The 22737-nt window shown below is 36.3% G+C and overlaps 1 long non-coding RNA gene across 1 annotated transcript; it reads right to left on the bottom strand.

Annotated features, from left to right (window-relative positions):
- Positions 1-4861: 4861 nt before the first annotated feature.
- LOC119788777 lies at positions 4862-17006 on the bottom strand. The gene is made up of 4 exons (XR_005281510.1): positions 16927-17006; positions 11893-12120; positions 6166-6216; positions 4862-5416 (listed from the first exon to the last, which is right to left on the bottom strand). It is a non-coding gene; the product is annotated as an uncharacterized LOC119788777 (long non-coding RNA).
- Between the last annotated feature and the right edge of the window lie 5731 nt (positions 17007-22737).

Genomic DNA, 22737 nt, shown 5'->3' with positions numbered 1-22737 from the left:
AAAAATGATATTTAAAAACCTCCTCCAGAGGTTGTCTCGTGGTGACTGATTGACGTTTTAAGTTTTAAATGCTGGATCTGCCCCCACCACCACTAATGTGACTGACTCCAAAGGGAGATTCCCAGAACGCGCAGCCGCGTAATAGACAAATGGCCATTTTTTCTGGAATATTTCTCGTTGTGAAGTACAGATAAGATTAATTATTTTAGCTGAGTGTGAACGGAGATATAACCAACTTAAATTAAAATCCTCGTGTTTGGAGAGCCGGTCCAAAAATAAGGCTTAGACAGAATTTCAGATGGGGCCCCATTCCACTCTACACTGCGCATCATAAGGTCAACAGATGTTTATCTAATTAGAAAATAGTTGAAACTTAACATTATCTCCTTCATTTAAATTAACAAGTAACTCAAATTGTAGAGAATAAGTCCATCAAATATACATTTAAAAAATCTTTGTCCCATAATTTAGATTTTTTTTCTTTACAGCTAATAAAAATGAAATATTTAGGCTCCTATAAATTACCGACAACCAGTATAAGAGTGACTTTAAATTCATAAATGTTGAGCAACTAAAAAGTATGCCTTTGTACTTTTTTACTTTAGACCACATGTAGTTATTTCTGAGCCTGGTAACTTTGGTCAAGCTTTTTATCTTATTTCACTTTTTTCCCACATATTTTTACTGAAAATGCATGGAAACAAAATAAGAAAAAACAGCTACAAAGGATTAATGATCGTCTGACGGTGAACTTTTTGCCCTGCTGTCCTTCTGAATGATGTCAATAATTGTCTTCTGACCTTGTGACCTCAAGCAATCTGGATTGTATACCTTTCCACTCTTCCCCCAGATGCTAGGGAACCTTATTAACAGATATATTATTTTTCCTCTGGAGCCAAAGTAGGATGTGTCTAACAACGTCTCTGGTTCACGGTTATCCCATTGCTTTAGTATTATAGTCCAGAGGCTGCGGCCCCTTGTTCACATGTTTCTCTTCCATTTAACTTCCTTTTCATGTGTGTCTATGTATCCTGCTGTGAGTGGTCACCTCTTTCTGTAATGATCTTTTGTGGTGTAAAATTCTTGGGGACAGTTATCTGTAAGTTTTTGTGCAGATGCTGTCTTGTCTAAAGTTTATTACACCATACAAATAACACTAAGTTAATTTGTTGAAAACTCTGTCAGTAGATGTTCAACATATCGTTCAGAGTAAGGGACAAATGGACCAGCATGTATGCTTGAAGAACCTACAGGGCCAAAAGGGGCCAGAATTGAGAAAATAATAAATCCCAATACTATATTTCTACCTTACAGATCTTTAAGATATTTATTCAACCTTTTTTTCAGACTGAACTTAAAAAAAACAAAAACAAACATAAACCATATGGCAATGGCTGAAAGAAATGTTTCTTTTGAAGAAAAGTTACATTCCACAAACAGATTCAGACAAGTTTTTGAAGATCATAGATATTTTTCTTGAAAAAATGGATGGGAAAATGTATGTCTGGAATGAGCAAAGTTTGTGACAATTGTGCTTTTCTTTTTTTTGTGTTTTTTTCCCCTCCACAATTATTTACAGAGGATGTTTGGATTTATTAAATTGGATCTTGGATCAAACTCCATACCTCTCTTTTTTCAATTTTCTCTCTTTTAAGTTCCTATTTGAATGTGCTTTGATATCGTTTTAGGAGTTTTAAAGCATTAAAACAGGAATCATCTACCATTGAATAACTTGGATAATAGGACCTTTAGAAATGTAGTCCCACTACTCTTTGAATAGTTTTTTTTTTATTTAGACATACTGTAGGGTATTCTTGCATGAACCACCCATTTAATATCCTGCTATATGATCTCAATGGTTTCATTAAGGAAGTTAGAGCAAAATTGTATCAGGAGTATAACTGCAGTGGGTCAAAAAATATCAGTGACAGGATAATTTGTAAAAATGGGAGAATATACCTCTAGGTGTAGAGTTCTGCAGGGATCTGTCTTCGGATGTAATATCATATATTAATGATTTTATGTCACGTATCATTAATATTTTTACATATTATATTTTCTGGCAGTACAAATTTGTTTTGCTCTGATCAGGATCTGGAAATAAAAATAGTTAACGGTGTAACTACAGAATTTTACAAAATAAAACTTTGGTTAAATATGCTATCCTTGAATAGCAACATAACAAAGGTTATGTGTTTTGAAAAGAGAGTAAAAAAAAACAAACAGAAATTACTATTTTGTTTGATGGTTTAAATATAATCCAGATAAAGGAAAACTGTTTTTTAGGTTTTTCTGCTATTAATCAGTTCATCACATGTTTACTATGTGCAAAAAAAGCTCATTAAGTTGCAGTCCTCCATGGATCAAAGATATCTCCGTAATTTTTACGCTTATTTTTTGCTGCTGTATTTTACATATTGTTAAGAAGTTGGGGCAAATAATTTTTTTATTCCATTTAAAAGACTCAAAGGGATAATCTATGTAAGCGAAGCACAATATTCAGATTATAACAACCTGATGTTCGATCTGGTCAAAGTGACTTAAATTTAAATGTTTAGTTCTTTTTCTAACACTAAAAGTGTTAGAAGAGCAACAGAAATGTCATACTAGAAAATATTCAAAAATTGCTGACATGGAGGAAGCCTACAAACACCAAAAAATCTGATAACCTGTGAGTGTGTTGATCATAAGGAAAGGCTTTTGTGTTTCAGTGTGTAGTATACAAATATAAAACCTTTTGCCAATAAAAATAAAGGGTTTTTAAAATAAAATACAAAAGTATAGCGAAATGTTTCTGACAGTGTGAGTCAGTGTAAGAACCAAATTTACTCAACAATAAACTAAACATAAACTTAACAATAAAACTACTAAATATCATAATAATTTGGGCAACTGTTTCAGAAAACAGTTGCCCATATATATATATATATATATATATATATATATACAAAGAACTCTCCAGCAAGAAGCCACAGTGAGAGTATTTGCTACCCTAGTTGCCCTGGAAACAGATTTCCAAGGCACATCTAAATGCTAAAAGGTTGGCCCTCCCAGAGAGAGACGGAGGAGAGCCGACTGCCTGTCACTGATGCAGACGACAGGAAATATGCAGAAGCCTCAGGCTGGGGGAGCTCAGGTTTAGTAGGCCAACATCAGACAGTCTCAGTAATTTTAGTTCTAGTTCATATGCATGGAAACTGGATGTATTGATACAGAAGTTGGAGGGAAGAGCTGACAGTATTCAGAATCTGAGTGGGATTCACAGGCTTCTTGGACAACAGGCATGAATGAGTCATTCCACACAAGCACATGTATGTGCTGTGGAGGAAGCAGCTACAGTTAAACACACAATAACTACTTGATTATTTCTTTAGCCTAAACTCAAGTTGATTATTGGGACAGGTGTTGGGAAGCCAAACATCGAGTGTTATCATTCTTTACAGAGCACATTTTTGGACCAGATAAGACCTTAGTGAATCTCTTCAACAGGATAAAACGAGAAATAGTATTTTGCCTCGCATATGACAAGTGCAAGCTATATGTTCAACATAGATGGCTTTTTCAGTTACCGGTAAATGATTTTTAAAATAAATGGAACTGCTTTCACTGCATCTGTTCCCCTTGTTCAACTATGTAATGGGCTGGTATAAATTACCACAATTTTATAACCTTAATTAAAATGATCAGTCTTATTTGTTTTAAAAAAGAAGTTATAATAATAGAACTCAATATTTATTACATGTACAATATTGTAATTTCTAACATGACATAAAGTAATAGTTTCTACAGTATGTGCTCTGGTTGTGGTTTCATTCTGTGCCTCTATTTTGGCTGTTTGTTTTTTTTGTCAGTAAGACCTTTCTATTTGATTCCCTTCTGTTTTCTTTCTTAGCCCCCTATATCTAGTTATTTGTACATTCTGGTTTAGACTGTAATCTCTGTTTAAGTCCTTGGCATTTGGTTGGTTATATCCTTCTTCAGCTTCTTCTACTCCCGTTAGTCATCTAAGCTCCATTTGAAGAAAAAGAAAAAGATTCTCCCCCAACCAACTCTGCATTCTGCTGACCCTACAAACTTGGCTTTCACTTCATTTGTCTCTCACTCCTCCCCACTACTTAATCTCCATGGTTGGATTGTTCATATCTCTGGCCCTGGCCCTCAGTTTATATAATAATAAAAATAAATAATTGAACTTTATTGATCTCACATTGGAGAAATTTACCTCTGCTTTTGAACCAGTCCCCTTGGGTAGCAGTGGGCTGCCATTGTGTGGCACCCACAGAGTAGTGTGGGGTTAAGAGTCTTGCTTGGGGACTCAGACTGGCAGTTTGTCAGAGTGGGGCTTGAACCTCTGGATTCCAAGCTCTACGCCTTAACCACTAGCCCACCACTCCCCCCATTTTAGGCTCTGTAAGTTCCTCAGTGGGCATCTGTCCCACTGTGATTTGGATCCAAAAATATCATAAACATGTAATGAACAAAGGTAAATATGAATACTTAGCAAATCTACTAGAGCTTTTGAAGGGCTTTTCATGTTATATTTTGTAGATTACTTTATCTCAATAGCGTATAACAAACTGATATTAGGTGGCCCAATGGTTGGGTTACCTGATGAGTGCTGAGGTAGTCAGTAGGCTCTTAACTGATAAAAGGCATGCCACTTTCAGCATCTTAACAGTAGTTTGAAAAAATGTCATCACCACTATTGCTGCAATTTTCATTGTATGTAAGTTTTCTTGCAGTTTTATATTTCAGCCAACTGAGCAGTTTGTTGGAGCAAATGGATAACAAATCACTTTATGCTCCGCAAAGCTGTATAAACTCCAACAAGCTAATTGACTTTTAATTAAAACAATACTTTCAAGTTGTATTATAAAGTGTAAAGTATAAACTTTAGATAGTATGATTTAAAATCATATCCTTAAGAAAATCTTTGTACACCCTGGTGCTGCACAGCATCACAGTTATTAGCTACAGCAACAAGACATTTGGGGAAGAAATGTTTTCCCCATTTTTGGCATTATGTCCTTAACATTCGGTTAATGGGTCATGTTCAATTACCCTTAGCAGAGATTGCATAGAGATGTGCTTGAAAGTTTATATACCCTCCCAATAAAAATAGTGATAAATTCACACTAGTAATTCACTGTCAGGCTCAGAACAAAGGGACGCAGTTTTCAAGGTGGAGAGACAGTTAGGTTTAACAAATTGTTACAGATATAACTGCGGAGAACAGCGTGGGTGTCTAAGGCAGGAACCTCTGCAGGTGGAGAACACAGGTTAGTGACCACATCAACGTCACGCAGGATATTAATGAACGTGTGCGTCACTAACCTGGTCTTAATGTTTAGTCTGTGCCCATAGGATGAGGTTGATTCCCGCCGGTCGACTGCCAACAAGACGTGGTGGGACCATCCTGGAAGTCAGAGAACAGGCAGTAGATTAGATCAAAGCAAATGATAAAAGGCAGGATAGTCCGAAGGGTGAAGCCAAAGCCAGTGTTGGGGATGTGCTTGGGAGTGAAAGCCAGGAGATCAGAAGTCCTAAGAGGAACCAAAAGGAAATCCAAGATGGTGTCAGGAAGCAGTTCCAGGTTCAGTACACTGGCAGAATCCAGGAGTCCGAAGACAGGTCATGCAAACAGATCATAAAGGGAACAGGCAGGCTCAGAGGTCCAAAGGTAGAACGGGTTAGGATCAGGCAATGAGAAACACTCAGACACGGTTAGAGAACTGGTTAAAGAGAGGCTGAAGCAGGTGGATCAAATGAACAGTAATGAGAACAGGGCAGAGCTAAGCAGGTGAGTTAAAGGAGTAATCAAGCCAGTCATCAGCACCAAGATAATGACAATTCACATAACACAAAATTTAAAAAGGTAATAATATAAATATACACATATATGTATATTTATTATCATTACAATTATATATATTAAATTATGATTTGATAAAATAAATTTCAAATATTTGTTTGATAAAATAATTATAAAAAATAAACTGTCCCTCATAAATTAGAGCACCTTGCTCATTAACAGTGAACCAGAATACCTGTCAACAGGTGCAGAAGTCAGACTGGACATTTCATGAACATTACAGAAAACACCTATATATGTGTGTTTGGTGTCTCTGTGTTGCATACACCGGTGATAGAGATTACTTTACTTACTAGCTGCTGATCAGTCCGGGCTGTACCCTGCCTCTCGCCTTTTGACTGCTCCTTAAAGGAAATATGAGGTACAGAAAATACAACAGATATTAAACTTTGATAGATTTGGACCCTACCCTTACTAGTTTATTAATCAGGCTATTTAGACATTTTCTTTAAGTTTTTTTAGTTTTTGTAGTTTTTAGTAGCCTTAAAACGGTAAACATTTGTAACTTCTCTTCAGTTTAATAGGTTTACCTTTACATACCTAACTCTGTATGTTTTGTCATTTTATGTTATATGAATATAAGACAGGATTTCTTCCTTTAGATTGAGTATAGTGGTAATTATCATGCTCTGTTAATGATTTTCTTGAAGACTTTGAGTAGATACTGTGGCACAAGCTAAGGTTAGCTGTGTCCAACATTCATAGTTTGACCAAAGATTTTGTTATGAAGGTGTAACAAAGGTAATATCTTATAAATGTATTTTTTAGTTTGAAGTATGTTACCCAAATACATTTTCACTAATAAATTAAACTTAGAAAAAAAAAATCTATTAGCTTTTTGCATAGTTATAAAGGTTTTAGTTCTTAAAGCTAAAAGGTCATGAAAAAAAACTGCAGGAATGATACACATACAAACATTATTCTTTTAATAAATCAAGTGATGGGTTATTCTTTTAACACCTCCTATGATTGCTCTAATGCCAATGTCTTAGTTTTTGAACCATTTTAGGGTTAAAAACAGACAATTAAACTGTTTTGAAATCTTTGTTAAATTAACCCCGAAATGGAACGGTCCAGTACAGCAAATTAAAAAACAAAAACAAAAACTGAATTGTCTGTAACATAGTCTTTTAACTGAGGATACATTTTTTTCCTTCATATCATCTCCACTAAGAACATTAAGCCGGGAGGCTTCCCTTGACACCTCATGCGTCACGGCTGTCATGCTCAGGTTAACATTAAGTTTTAGCCTGATTCTTGGTTATTGTCCAGTTAGCAGATCATCCCCGCCTGAGGTGAATTACTCTTCCTCTCGCTGACTGAATTACAAGTGTCAGAATTGCCCTCGCTCTTTCACTTCATTGGAGAATAAAACATCTGTGTGTCAACAGAAGCTGTGTGCATTGCTTCTTCTAAGGCATGTTCCCAAGCATGAATGCTTAATGCCCGAGTTAATTATTCAACAAATGCTTTGCTTTTGATTGAACAGCAAACCTTATCTTGCAAGTAATGTGGAGCACCACCACCGATGTCTTTTTTGTGGATGGCTCAAATGTCACAGTGTCAGGATGATGGCAAAAATAACATATTTAAAACCACATACCCTCTTTAATGAATACATTTCTAGCTGATAAGAGACAGAATCGTCTTTGCATCCAAGTATCTTATTCTCCTCTCTTAGACAGCTACTGTTGGCAAGTCTGTATGTTATGACAGCCTACTGGAGCTTCAATTGGCCATTAGTTACCATGAGGAAAGACTTTAGGCCAGGTGGGTCATATAATTAAAGAAGAACAAGTTGAAACTGTGTGTTAATGAGGGAGGAGATGGATGCTTTCCTCACTATATCTTCGGAGAAGGGGGGTGGGTAAAAAAAGCACAGCAATCCTTTTTTAACTTGAAGTGCTTGTCTGTTTTCAAAGAAAACGTATAAAAAGTAAGGCATTTTATAGAGCTGTCTACATACTATAGATATGTACAGTATGAAGTCTGGTTGCTTAACACTAGTTCCAAAAGTATTCAGACCCCTTGCACGTTTCAAGTTCTTGCCATTTTGGAACAGCAACTTTCAGTGTATATCATAAAGGTTTTTGCATGGGCTGCTACAAAGCAGTAAATCCATCCATTCATTTTCCATCATGTTTTGTCCCAGATTGGGTCGCGAGTGGTACTTGTGCCTATCTCCAGCTGTCTACAGGAGAGAGGTCGCCAGTCCATCACAGGGCAACACAGAGACAAACAACCATTCACGTACACACTCACACCTAAGGAGAATTTAGAGAAGCCAATTAGCCTAACAAGCATGTTTTTGGACAGTGGGAGGAAGTAGGAGTCCCTGGAGAGAAACCAGTCATGCAAAGGGAGAACATGCAAATTCCATGCAGAAAGACCCCGGGCATCAGTGCTACCCACTGCACCACTGAGCAGCAGTGTAAGCATTAACACAACCATTTGTAAAAAAAAGTTGTTTGGTCAAAGCAGGACAAAATCAGTAAATTTTTTCCCATACATGCAAAACACAACATGTGAAAAACAGCATAATGCTGCATGTGATCATATTCCTGTTACTCTCATAGTGACTTACTACAGTGGTTGAGACATTATACTGTGGATATAAACCCCATGGCCAGAAAGCTGGTCAGACATGATCTGAAGATAGATAGAGTTGGAGTTAGAGGCTGCAAAAGACTTTTCGCTTGAATCGAGTTCCCAAAGCAATTCATGGTAACTAGAACTACAATGGCAGGCCAAATTGAAGATAAACTAAAAATCAGCTGCGAGGCTTAGAAAAACAAATCTTCCCATCCAGTCTGACTGAACCTAAGGTATTGAAAAAAAATCTTTAATAAGATAGCTGTATATAAATGCCCATGTCAACTGCTCTCAGTTGAAAGTGTGTGATGATAATTGGATTCTGGAGTTGTGACATTTGTTTTAATTTATGTGTTAATTTTGATGTTTTTCCCTCTCTGCTAATTATGTTTAATGAATATCTACATTTTCTGTGGATGGTTAGTTGTGATAATTTCTAGCAGTTCTCCCTGTCCAGAAGAAATTATCCTAAAAGAAAGACGAAGAAGTAGATTTCCAATCCTAGGTCTTGGACATCTCCGATTTTTCTTCCGAACACAGTTATATATTTTTCCAACCCTCATATAATACTTTGCCAATAATACAATACTTCACCACAGAAACTCTCAATAAAATACAGTAAAGTTTGAGGTTACAATATAAAACATGAGGTAACATTGAGAGTCTCAATCTCAGAGGACTGTTACAAATAAGTTTGAAATTTTAGTCTTCAAAATAAACATTTTTAATATCAATAATAATTTCACTGATAACATGTGGTCTACCTGCAGTAGATGATCACATTTGACACAGAGAGTAGAGCCAAGACAATTAAGGAGACATGAGGTATAAAAATAGAAAGTTTGAAGCGATAAAAGAAAAAAAAAGCAGCATATAAGAGATGAGTGGATTTCTTACAGCTGAAGCCCTCCTTCAAATACTGAACATTTTCAATGAAGTTGCATGATAATTTGATATCCTGCAGCCCCAGTTTGAAGAAAATTAATTAGGCACTGTATGTACAAAACACCTGAACAGTCTTCGATCTCTTCTCAGTTACTCAGAGGCTGGAGACTGACTGGAGAGCTCACCTGGAAACAATAAGCAGGCTTTAACACCCTGATGCTCCTGTGCACTGGACTGTAGACAATTGAAAGCTGTGGAGAATCCATTGCTCCATCGATTACTTGTATCTTTATCTCACTTAATGACTTTTTTGCTCTATAATTCAACTCATGGAAGTGGTCCCAGGTCTGGCAGAGATACAGAGAAGTAACATGTGGCGGAGGCGCCATGCCTGAGGATGAATGGGCAGGATTTAATGAAGGAATTGTTAAAGAGAAGGGAGGGATTTGAGAATCCTCCAGCGCCAAAACACCCAATGCAATTATCATAAGCTCTCTGTCAAGGCAAAATGAAGCTATATTCAGGCACGCAAGAGAATGTTAAACTCAACTAAATTATTCAGTATACATCATAGCTGCAACAGAGACACATGTTCAATATTTTTCAACATTCTTCACTTGACACAGCACTGAAGCAATATGGTTATGTGAAGCACAGGTGTGTTTATCCTCCCAATGAACTCACAGGGATACTGGCCCTTGTTGGCAATATTCTTTCTGGAAGCAAAGTGAACAGGAGCAGTGGCTGTCTGTACTGTAGCTCCTCTGCCAATCACAGCTCTCGCTTATCAGTGGGAACCCTTATACAGCCACAGAGCCTTTCCCCATCACTGAGCACTGAAAAACCACTGATCCTCTGTCTAGACCTCCTGTACATGCTGGACACCCACGCAGTCTAGGAGCAGCTTAAAAAAATAACTTATTAAACCACCACAAATGCATGGCCGACAAGAATCAACTTCATCACAAAACATTTTTCTCCAGCTTGTTAAGCAATTATTATTCAAGCGACAGCTAATTTGTCATGTTGCTGCTCATGTTGAGGCGTCTCCCCCGAGCTCTGGTTTCTGTGCAGTTACCCAAACCCAATAGAAGCACAAATGCAGTTCCTTTTTTAATATCCAGCCAGCGTCTGCTTCAGTGATGACACTTGCTAACAGTTTATCTATTTGTAGCTCGCAGGCTTGTCTCACTGTGCAGCTGTCAGTGATGCAAGAATACATCGAAAACTGAATGCAATTCAATTGCATAACTGGTTTCAATCAAATTTCCCCCCCCTTTCAGCAGAGCTTAGATGTGTGTTTTGGGACCAATTACTCGCAAGAAGGACATTGGCAGTGCAGCAGTTTAATAAAAAATATATATTAATGGAAAAACTAATCTCCAGAATGCAGAGCGCTCTGGAAAATATTTATAATTGTTGAATTCACACATCTATATGACTGTGGGGAGTTATACTATTTCATGAGTAAAACGCACACATTTAAATGGGTTTCTTTAACCCATTGGCAATGTCAAAAGAAGTTGACAGACATTATAATTCATGTCATACAGCAGAGTATGTGCAGCGCCACTGTTAAAGGCTCGCAGGTAGAAAGTATGGTAGAAAGTAAACTCTCTAGAGTTCAGCTTGTGTGATAAAGGAACACATAAAAGGTGACTATAATAATCAAGTGATGCTGCCTCTATTTAAGAAAACAGCTGATGCATTCATACAGAAAGTGGTTTGATTTTTAAATCATCAAACATTTGACATTTATATATATAAATATATATTCAATATCATATAAACATATGATCTGGATCAATATTGCTGACATTAAAAATTTATTCATGAAAAAAGCTTTATTCAAAACAAGAAAACAAATCTTAAGAAAAATAAGTCCCCCCCCCCAACAAAAAAATAAAATGAATTCATATCAGAAAAAAAAACAAGTTAGCACTAGACCTCTGGCTATGCTCATCTAGTACTTTGCAGCTCAAAGGCCTTGAACTACACAACCCTCACAAGGGATCTACTACTCCAGGCCCTGATTCAAATCCAGCAGATCGGTAGGAGCCCTTAGGCCAAAACAGAAGTTCGTCAGCGGTTCGAAAGCCATGAGAATGCTGTCTGAATAGTGCTGGCAGTAAGGAAGGAGGTAGGAAAAGGAGCCTGTGTGTTTCTTATCATAGCTGCTTTAGCATAGGGAGCTCTGGACATGACTATTGGGTGCTTAGGAGCTATTAGGAATCACACAATCCCTTGCTGTGACAAGACATAAAGTACAGCAAACCACAGAGAACTGAATAGAAATTTAATGACAAATACAAATGTACTCTGTGTGTCACATGTAATGTACACACCTTCATATATGTTTTGGGTTTTATAATGGAAAGCTTTAAAGAGTCACTAAATTGGTGAAACTTTTTGGTAAGTCTGTAGTCCCACTTTGATTTGTATTGTGTGTTCCTGTCCAATAATGACCTATAAGAAGAAAGGTTATCATGATTCAGTACAGCAGTCTGAATTTTTTCTTTTGTGTACAACAATGTTCTGATTACCTGGCGAAAGGTGAAGGAACAGCATCTCAAAGATGGTACCTTGGCTGTATACTGGAAGCTCCACCAACAGAATAAACAATGAATAGCTAGTGTTTAAAATGACTATAGTGGCACAGATACATACCCTAGCCAGTGCATCACAAATGGAATACATACTACACACAGGTTGTCTGTATAAAGCTGTAGAAGACTTTTACTTTGGTTTGCCACTTTGATCCAGAGAGACACCTAAGGAAAGATGAGAACAAACAAGAAAATGTTTTACCTTCCTTTCAACATCAGGTAATTAAATACCATAAGAACCTCTGCACTCATAACAGAGTACAAGATAAACAAAGGGGTGCAATTCTGTAAGCCAGCCAGAAAACATAAGAAAGCTACTTATCTGAAGGCATGGGTTACTCCGTTAAAGATAAAACAGTGTTATTTATAAAAAGTTTGAAGTATGGAAAAATATTTTATTTTCCAATCATTTTAACTTATATAAAGAGTATGACAATTTTTTTCTAAACTTGTCTAGTCATAAGTCATAAGTGCCTTGTTAATGTATGTATTCATAGCTTTTTTTTTTTTTACACTTCTGAGTTTATTTTATGGGAGTTTTTTGTAAGCTTTGTAAGTCTAGTGATCACTGCTACCCCCAAATTTGTTATTTTAAAATCCGATCAGATGGAGTGCCTTTTTGAAACTTTTAAATGTTGGTACTGTTATGAAATCAGATATTGGCTAAACTATTTAAACAAAATGCTTCAGAAACATTTAGTATTGTTCTGGTGTTTGAGTTTTTGGAAGGTGAACAACCTTAAGTCAGCCTTTAGGAGATTTCTTTTAAACCGTTTTGAGCTATATTTAGATCAAAGTAATATGTTTCTTGAAGAAATGCATCCAAACAGAGAAAAGCTTTTATCAGACTGGTAAGGTCATGGTCATTTTATGCTTAACACAGCATTACAGACATAGGCCAAAAATTTCTATTTTGAAACATGGCCATTTTTCAGATGTTTTCTTCGTCATACATGGTTGTTGGAAAAATTTAAAGCAGAACCCCACAACCTCCTTCCAGCCAACATAAAGGTAATCGGTTGTGGAACATCTAATAGTTGTTCTTCCTCCTCAGGTGTTACCATCAGCTGCCATGTGCCTCTTGGCTGCTGAAGGTTTTAAATCATGTAGGTGGTTAAAGTCACCAGTGCTGCACATTTTGATCCAAATCAAAGCAAACATTTCTGATTTCACATCTGAAATGTGTCTCATTATAAGTGAACACAATTTAAGACTTTTAAAGTTTTTATCTTGATATCTCAGAGGTCAAAGCTTGGACATAATTTGATATACAACACCACTGTCTTCCTTTATCTTACACAAAAACATTTTAACGACCATCTAAACATGTTTAGTTTTATGAACAACGGATGCTCCTGAAGTAATATAGTTCAGAAATGAAGGAAGTTGTTATTACCAAATAAATATTACAGCCTTTTTTTTAAATAATTCTCAGTAAATGTAGTCATTGTCATGGCGACATGGCTGCTCTATGAGTCGATTTATGCATTCATAACTAAAGATTTTCAAAGATTGAAAACATTATTGCTGGGATCTATGTGACATAATAAATGCATGCAAATATATTTTTCATGTTGCTAAAAAAAATAAATCCCTTTAAGTCCATGCACCTTTAAAACCCCTATTTCAAGGTAACTAATCATTTGGTAAAGATAATTACCAGCCTGAAAAAAGAGGCAAAAATAACATTAAAAAAAAAGATTACTTTCAGATATTAGTTGACTTTTTTATCCCACTATTCAGACTTCATACTGAGCACAGACTGCCATGAGGTCAATCTCATTTTCGATTTCCAATTTGTAGTTCTAGCTGGTGCTCATCAGCTAACAAATCCTAATGAGAGGAGTTGCCAATGAGGTTTATAAAGTGGAGTGGGAAACGGTGAAAAAAAAACACATTTCTTACACCCCCTCGAAAACTTTTAGACTGCAATTAGAAAATAATTTAAAGCCTAAATATTATGAGTCGGAGGTCTTGTTTTACAAAGACCATATGTTTAGAGCTGTCAAAGTGTCTGTCATTGTCATTGTTCATCACATCTCTGTACCCCTGTCTTCATGCTAGCTCTCTTATCATTTTTGGAACCATTTTTAGAACACTGTGGGGCAGTAAACACAGTTTCCATGGGAACATCACAGAGACACACATTGATAAGCGGATCGGAGCAGCTGTATTTCTCTGATGACGAATGAAACCTCAAAAGCTGAGAGCGTTTCAGCTGGCGAACACAATTAAACTGGCAATATATTGAGGAGAAAGGGAGCCACATAAGCAATGGAATCTGTTTGATTTCTCTTTATGAGGGAGATAACAAATGACTTATCTGGTTTTGCCACAAGCATACACTGGCTCTGCCGCTTCATTTGCTGGGTCTGCTTGTGTGTCTGAGTTCAGATGCAAATGGCAACAATTTCCAATTAGAATTTACCTTACAAATGGACGTATTGATTTGCTGGAGCTGTGCTCATTAAACTGCAAAGTAGCAACCAGCAGCATTTCCCTGGTTAATAATCTAAAGCCTACAAAGATCTGGGATATTTGCAGCAGCCTTAAAGAAAAACACTTGATGGCTTTTAAAGTAGCATTGTGTTAAAACATCAAACATGATATTTTTTATTCTGTTTTTTTCTATTATTTTTTTATTTATGTTTTAAGGATTGTCATGTAAATTGTAGCTACATGTGTCAATGCCCTAAAATAAAATATGAGGATATGATATAAGCAAAATGAAACCACATGATATGATTAATGAATGCACAAAAATGTCCACTATGTAGGTGGACAACATCTGGGAGGTGAGGAGGAAACAATGCATGGCAAAAGAGACAGCACTTATTTATGGGCAAAAATTCAGCCGTAAAATGATAAAAACTGCAAATGTATGACATGATTTATTCCATACAGCCATTAATGTTATTTTGCCATTTTTACGTTTTAATTTGAGGTATTTATATGTACTTTTTCCAAAATTATGTTATGTACTATGTTTGAATACATTTTAATCATAGTCTCCAGTTACGATCATAATTGGGTTGCCTGAAACAAACTTTGACTCATGAGTTGGCAAAGTGGGTACAAAATCTTTGTCTGGGGGAAACAAACTGATGGATGATGAATTGGTTCCATCCACCACAGGGAAATAAGTGACACTGCAATGGTATGAAATAGCAAACATGTGGCATGACTGGCACTTCTTAAACCAACAATACAGTAAGTAACTTTTAATCCTTTATAAAATATTTTCATAGGTTTTGTGATTATACATCCACTTACAGCCGGTTGAATGACACCTCTGTCATGGCCCCAAAAGAGATCTGTACTGCTTTCATTAGCACTAAGCAATTTTTAGGAGGGTGGCAGTAACCCTGCCACATAGAACAACTACAAATGTGCAGAATGCTTTACGGTATACATCACTTCCCCCTTTATCTATTATCTTTATTTATTATAAAGATAAAAGTTGATGCAATTAGATTTTCCTTAGAGACTTTGGCTGTGTCCCGAAGTCCTCCATTTTTTAAGAGAGTCAGAATGTCTACTGGATGAAAAGTGTTGGAGTCAAAATTTCCCACAATGCACTTTGAAAAGTAGTGTACATCCATGTTCACTAGATACGCAGATACATCCCAGAATATTTTGCAAGAGCGCTCCTCACAAAGCATCATGGGATTTGTTTTAAGGGTGAGAAAGAACAAAGATGGTGAAGGAGGTGGACATTTAGACACAGAATGTTTACTAGTGGAAATTGTGAAGGGTTGCTGTTCTGGCATTTTGGCACAATTTGGCAGTGGGTAGCACTGCTGCCTTGCAGCAAGAAGGTTCTGGGTTCGATTCTCTGCCAGGGGTCTTTCTGCATAAAGTTTGCATGTTCTCCCTGAGCATGCATGGGTTCTCTCTGGGTACTCCGGCTTCCTCCCACGGTCCAAAAAGATGACAGTGAGGTTATTTGGCTTCTCTAAATTCTCTTTAGGTGTGAGTGTATGAATGGTTGTTAATCTCTGTGTTACCCTGCAATGTACTGCCAAACTGTCCATGGTGTACCCCACCTATTCATAATCTTATGGTAAACTGCACAGCAGAGGCAAAAACAAAAAATCCAAATAATATAAAAAGAAAAATCATTTGATATCCTAACAACCGCTAAAAACTACTGATAGAGGCAAGAGGTGTTAGCTGTAAATGCACTATAAAATGGAATCATGCTGAGGTCTCTATTAGGTCCTCCCTGACTTAGCATGAGCTTTTGAAGTTAATAAAAAAAAAAAAGTAAAAGAACGGCAGCCACAAGGTGAGGACAGCTCTTCAAGGTAGAGCAATGTTTATACTAAAAAATGTAACGGCATTGTCTTTATATGACAGCAATATATGATTAGGTAACAGTGCATTTAGACAATACAATTATTGCTTCTAAATACATGTACAAAATGCTGACAGCTGCAAGAAATACTTTAATTGTGCCACCCATTATTCCCAACTTTAAAACAGTGAACGGAAACAAGTAAGCAAACTTACTCAACATATTGCAGATCCCCTGGATCAGAGTTTAATATTAAATCCCTTTCCCTACCTACCTAAAGGCCTGGGGATGCTACCCTCTCATTCACTGGGATAAATACAAAACTAGACAAATGAGGGATCGCCAAGTAAACCCAGAGATCCAGCTATGCTTGGAGGTAAGGCCGACTAGCTTTAGCCAGTACAATTCAACCACCTCTACAACGTCCTGTAATCATTTCATCTGTATTCATAGCTCTGATGTCTCTGATTTTCAAAAGAGAAGCAATTTTTAATTACTGCATTCCTCATTTTAGAGAAATATTTAAATACTCCTAAAATAGGAATTACCAAGCTTATGTCTCATGGAGTGAACTTGTCTTTGGTCACACAGATGACACCCTGAGAGTGCTCAAAATGAAGACAGGAATGAGGTTACCATGGCGACAGTAATAATAATAATACTGGAAAACTTACAGACACCAGGGGAGCAGGACATGGAGCACGGCCAGAGTAGCGGAAAGGTGTAACAGGAGGATCCAGCAAAGGACAGCAATAACTGGTAAGTTCATAAACTGAGGGAGGGGTGAAAAAATAATACTATATGCAGGGGAGTTAATCAGGGGATTATGTTGAACTGCTGAAGCAAGAGGAGGGTCAAGGAGACACTTATTGGCAAGAATGGGGCTAGACTAGGATGCAAAGAAACTACTAAACCAAGAAGAAAAGACAAACAGAAATCTTTGAAAAATAAATCCAAACACAGCAGAATAAAATAATAAGCTCAGAAATTAAACACAAACAAACTTATAATACAAAACCCTAATAGCAAACATAATAACTGAATATGAGAAGAAGAGGAAATATAATAAACAACAAGCAAATGATCAAAACCAAAAAGACAAGCCAAAACCTGTGAATCATGTGAGAGTGCTGTTTAGACAGCAGAACATCTCCCCTCCATGGCTAATGTGGTACTAGAAGAGACCTGCAGATAGAAAAAGAAAAGTGTTCATCCCTTTATTGTCCCTCAATGGGTAAATTTACTCTCCGCATTTGACCCATCCCCTTGGGGTCCAGTGGGCTGCCATTGTGTGGTGCCCTGGGAGCAGTGTGGGGTAAAGGGTCTTACTCAGGAACCCAGAGTGGAGGCTGTGGGGATCAGGTACTTGCAATGCTCTAACCCACTAGGCCAAGCACTTTATGCTTATGCATTCAGCACACGCATTTATAAAAAGCGATTTGCACCTAAAAAACAAATAATTTGTGTTTTGTACTCATCACTTTCTATGAGAGCTTCTGATGTGTCAGAGAATTTTGCATTTGCTCCTGTGCCGTTATATTGAGTGTGGATCAATAAGGATGGGCGTTAGTGATGAACCCATTGCATTTAACTATTAGTCTGCTTTCTAAGGAAAGAAAGCCTCCTGGGTGTTTGTTGGCAGACTGAGCACCTCTCTTTTCCCCCATACTACAGTTGTCTATATAACTAAAAGCTTTAAACAACCAGGACAACCCTGCTGAATACAAATAAAGTATGGTAATTTACATCTCTGAAAATATGTTTTCTAAATGGCCAAATAGGCAGTGCAGCAAATAAGAACTGTGTCCAGAGGTGTAATCAGAGCAACATTCAAAGCTTCTGGTAAAATAATTGAAATGGTAATGGCTTCTGCTCCTACCAGGTCAACAAACAAGAATCCACTATGCTGTTACAAATATAAGAGCCCAGCCCCCTTAGGATCTGGAACTGCAGGCTAAAATGCATAAATCACCAGCCCAAATAACAAACACTTTAAAAGCAAAATGGAACACCGAGTGAATAAAATTCCCCTTTTGAATATTTCTCTTCATATTCAAAATACCGGTAAAAAGAAATGGCTCAGCATCACGAAGAGCTTGATACGAATATCCAGCAAAAGCAACTGATGGAATTATATTCAGTTCGCTGCTACATATTGTCTTTCCTTAATTGATATTTTACATGGTGGAGGAACACAAGTTATATAAAATAATTATGAAGGGAAAGTAAAGAATTAGAATTAAAGTCTTAAAGCTCACATGTACTGAACCCCCCAAAAAAGGCTTTATAGGACCACCACATATACAGTCTGTCATGAAATAGGTCCCTAACTTACACAATAGTTCAACCTCATTCACAGAGAGGATCTGTTCTCATCAATTTTCAGGTCATTCTAGATATCCTTTGTTAGCTTTAAATCTAGAGGTTGGTTGGCTCCTAACATATATATATGTTGGGAGTCAACTTCCTGCAAGAGAGGGAACCTGCGTCCAGACTGCAGTCCAGGGTGATGTGCTCTGTTAGTTTTCCATCTGGGGAAATGTGTTACATCTTAGTCTCATCTGACCTGAGCACCATCTTTCATGCAACACCAGTAGAATTTAACACAATAAATATTACCATCTTGTTTTCTCCTCCACACAGTAGAATCGTCTTCCTAGGTGTTGTTCTTCCACAAAAAAATAAGTATTTACATTTGATTATAAGTAAAAATTAATTAGGACAATACACTAATAGATAAATGCAAGCACTTATAACTACCAATGGATAAACAGCAATATTTATATCCAAGGCTGGTGGGAAGCAATCAGATTGTAAATGGGTAATATGATTTATTATTTATAAAACCTGAATAGTGCCACAATTCACTTTGACATTACTTGCCTTTGAATATAACAAATGTTTCTTGCTAAAACCAATATTTATGGTTTTCTGTTCAATATATTGATTTGGCTTACACACAGCTATACAGAGAGAATGTAGCACTCTTGGAAATGAGGACGAAATTAGATTCTGCCAGTTTCACTTCCAGAGGGAAAAATAATCTGCAGTGATAATGAAAGATACAAAAGTAATGAATTATTGAGAAAAACTAATTGGTTTGCCAGCAGGTGGCTCTCCATAATAAGTAGCTATTAATGTTTTATTTCAAACAATGAAAATGCCGTAAAACCTGCTTTACAGTGGCCAAGAAATTGATGCCTATTAAAATTTTATTTTCTTATATTGTTTTTCAAGATCAACAGTATGTTATGTAATTTTTGATCATTGTGTCGCTGCTTACTGGTCAGTCATATTAGTGCTCTCTATTCTCTATTCTCTATCTATATTTGAATTTCTGAGTTATACCTACATTGGTTTGTATTGTGTTAATCTATTCATTCTAGGTTGTTGAAAGTTAAATAATCAGTCTGATTCAGCAAATATACAGCTCAAGTCATACCTGTGAATTTCCTATTTGGATCCTGCAGATTTGCCTAAACTCGTAAGAAAAATCTTCAGATTACCTACCTTTGTTCTGGACTTTTGGCTGAGACATTCCTTAAAGAATGGGTACTGTCATGGTGTTATGGTGTGCTTAATTAGGTTTAGAATGAGTTTTGTATAATTTTTTTTTTTTTTTTTTTTATTGATTCAGTGAATTCTTATGTTGGCGTAATATCCATGTGTTTTGGTTATAATAATTCTTATCTTGTTTTGGGTTTAGTTGGCTTTTTTGTTTGCCTTGTCATTATCTCTTTGGTCTCAGTCTTGTGGCCCCATTAAAGCAGCCAGTTATAGCTTAACTATCTATGCTTCACTGTCTAACCACTCATTTTTCTGATCCACCTCTATGAGTTTGCTGGCTTTCTCCCTGTAGCCAGACATTTTATCTACAGTCGGTGTAGTTTTTTTTACTCCCTAGGGTTTCCGGTTTTTTTTATTTTATTTTTTTACTTATTTTTAGTCCATTTGTTGAAGTTTACTGAGCATTATTGAATCCTGCATTTGGGTGAAGTTAAGTCAAAAATCACCTGAGGAAATGTGTCTTTAATCTAAATTCAATCAAAGACACAACTTAGATGAAATTTCATTCGATCTTGATTTTCATTTCCTTAGGGATTTTGTCCACTCTTTATCTTTATTTATAAGTAAGTTGACAATTGTTATAAGGAACACTGTTTTTGTCTCTTTATGCCTAAAATTGAATTGTACTTTTAGATTACTAGTATACCTCCATGTATAATACCCAACCAATCCATGTTTTCTTTTGTTTGCTTTTAATCCTCCTTATCAAATTTATTAGATCATTAAAAAATGTTGAACCAGTTTGTTTGCTTGCATTTACTCTATCTCAACGTGTGCACGATTATGTGATTCGCAAAGATGTCCATAAGCACACAGTATGGTGTCTCTGCCAATGCAATTTCCCCACATTTGAATGCATAGTTTGGAATGTATTTAGTGGATAATCTTCCTGTATTAATTCAAATGTATGCAAATGTCTTTCCAATGAAAAAATCCTTAGCATGAAAAACAGAGCATGAGAACAAAACAACCAAAAAAGGGAAAATAGGCAACCTTTTGCACTCGTGTTTTCTCAGGAAAAGAACAGTAATGTCTACAAAATTAGAACTTATTGTTTTTTGCATTAAAAAAAAAAATATTAATGCAAATATATTTGCAATTTCAAATTTCTAAGTGAAGATATCATTTTTTTCTGATTACATTCCCAAATTAGTAAAGTACATATTTTTTTTGACTATCGGTAATAACTTACACACATTCTATACTTGTTTCATACATAACATACAAACACAAATAATAATCTGTATACTTTTCTTAAATTGAATTCTTGAATTGTTTCAATTGAGTCTTTGGTTAGTTGCATAATTATTTCCAGTATCTATTATATTTAAGAAAAGGATGGGGTAATATTTTCTTAGGCTGCTGCACAAGAATGTGATAGAAGATCCTCAGACAGCAGCTTGTACTTTTATGGGACAGTTGTGTACTTTTATTATTATGATCAGTAAGAAGTAGTATCTTTATAATAAATATTTTTGGGACTCTGTGCTTGCATGTTACTCATGCCAGATATTTTTTACCCAATGTACCTTAGGGAATATATTGCAATCCACTAGATGGCAGCAAAACTTTTTGTCTATCTTTTCCAACCACATCTACATAAGAAAATGTTTTTCCTCACATAAAACCAGGGAATCAGCACTTTTATTTGAAAGACACAGCCTGTAACCCTAAAGACCTCAGAAATGTTGTTTTGTTTGTTTTTTGATTCAGTTATCACGGGGAACAGTGTCACAACCCTGCTTTGTTTTCTTTTAAGAGATAGATATCCTAAATATTTTGGATCTGAAATCATAATGATCTAACAGGAAGATCTGGGGGGGAGAGAACTAGTCTAGAATAAACTTCCTGCCTTGTTTCTAGCTTTTTTTCGCTGTCATCAGCTGGTAGCCTTGAGGGTTTAAAATGTATACTGTCTCAACATTGATTACATGTTCATCACCCCACTGCAGCTGCAGGTCGCCGTACCTTCTCCATTGTTTATTTAGACTCAGATGTAATGCATTGCTTTTGCTGAGCCCTAAACAAAGAAACCCATGAATACCTTTCAAGAAATGACATTTGATTTAAAAAACATATACTCCAAGACAATCAAAATACAAACTAGAGAAGAAAGTCGGTTTAGCCTACAGCAGGCACTGCTTTACAACACTGAATATTGGAGCATATTTTATAAGACCTTTTCAACTGAGGTATAGAAGATATTTCGTTTCTTTTTTTTTTTCCTGAGATAGTAGTGGAACAATGCTTTCAACATATTTACTTAAATGCAAAACCAGATGTTGATTCCCCACAGAAATCCACATGAGGTCAAAACTGATTTCTTGGGGGGATTTCCCCCCTCATTTTCAGCTGTTTCAAATGAGTTGCTTATTTATCTAAAAACCAAGTGCTTCTGCATGTTTTAGATGTTGTATGGGTTTTAAATGTTTAGGAGCAATTTAGTTAAATTAAGTTTCATTGAAGTTCTCATCTGTGTTTTAAACATCAAGCTTTTAAAGTGCAAAAGGCTAACAGGGCCTGAATAACAGAGAGCATGCTCTTTGTTGGTAATTCAAACTGATGCAACAATTGAATTAAACAACATAGATAAAGAAAGAAAGGTAGAAGAACAGCGTCATATTATTTAGCATTTGGCTCTGGCTGTAAATTTAGCTTTTCTAAAAAAACAAACCTCAGTTATAAGTATTTTGCCTTTTGCAGGCACTGCAATCACCTGTCCTTTAACTCCAACTAACTTCTTTTTTCCTGATTAAGGTAGGCATTTCTTTCTAAGAAATCATAAAGACGTTGCTTGTTATAATAGCACCATGAACATTTTGAAAAAGTTCAAGGGTTTAAGGCCTTAAAAGAGTGTTATGTTCAAACCAAAACCATGCCCAAAACAGGAGGATTTATGTCTGTCCAATGGGCTTTCT

This window comes from Cyprinodon tularosa, unplaced genomic scaffold (assembly GCF_016077235.1).
Source record: "Cyprinodon tularosa strain WSP-4 unplaced genomic scaffold, ASM1607723v1 ctg326, whole genome shotgun sequence".
Taxonomy (NCBI): Eukaryota; Metazoa; Chordata; class Actinopteri; order Cyprinodontiformes; family Cyprinodontidae; genus Cyprinodon; species Cyprinodon tularosa.
Note: the sequence above shows the minus strand (reverse complement) of the source record. Positions and strands in the feature narration are given on the sequence as shown.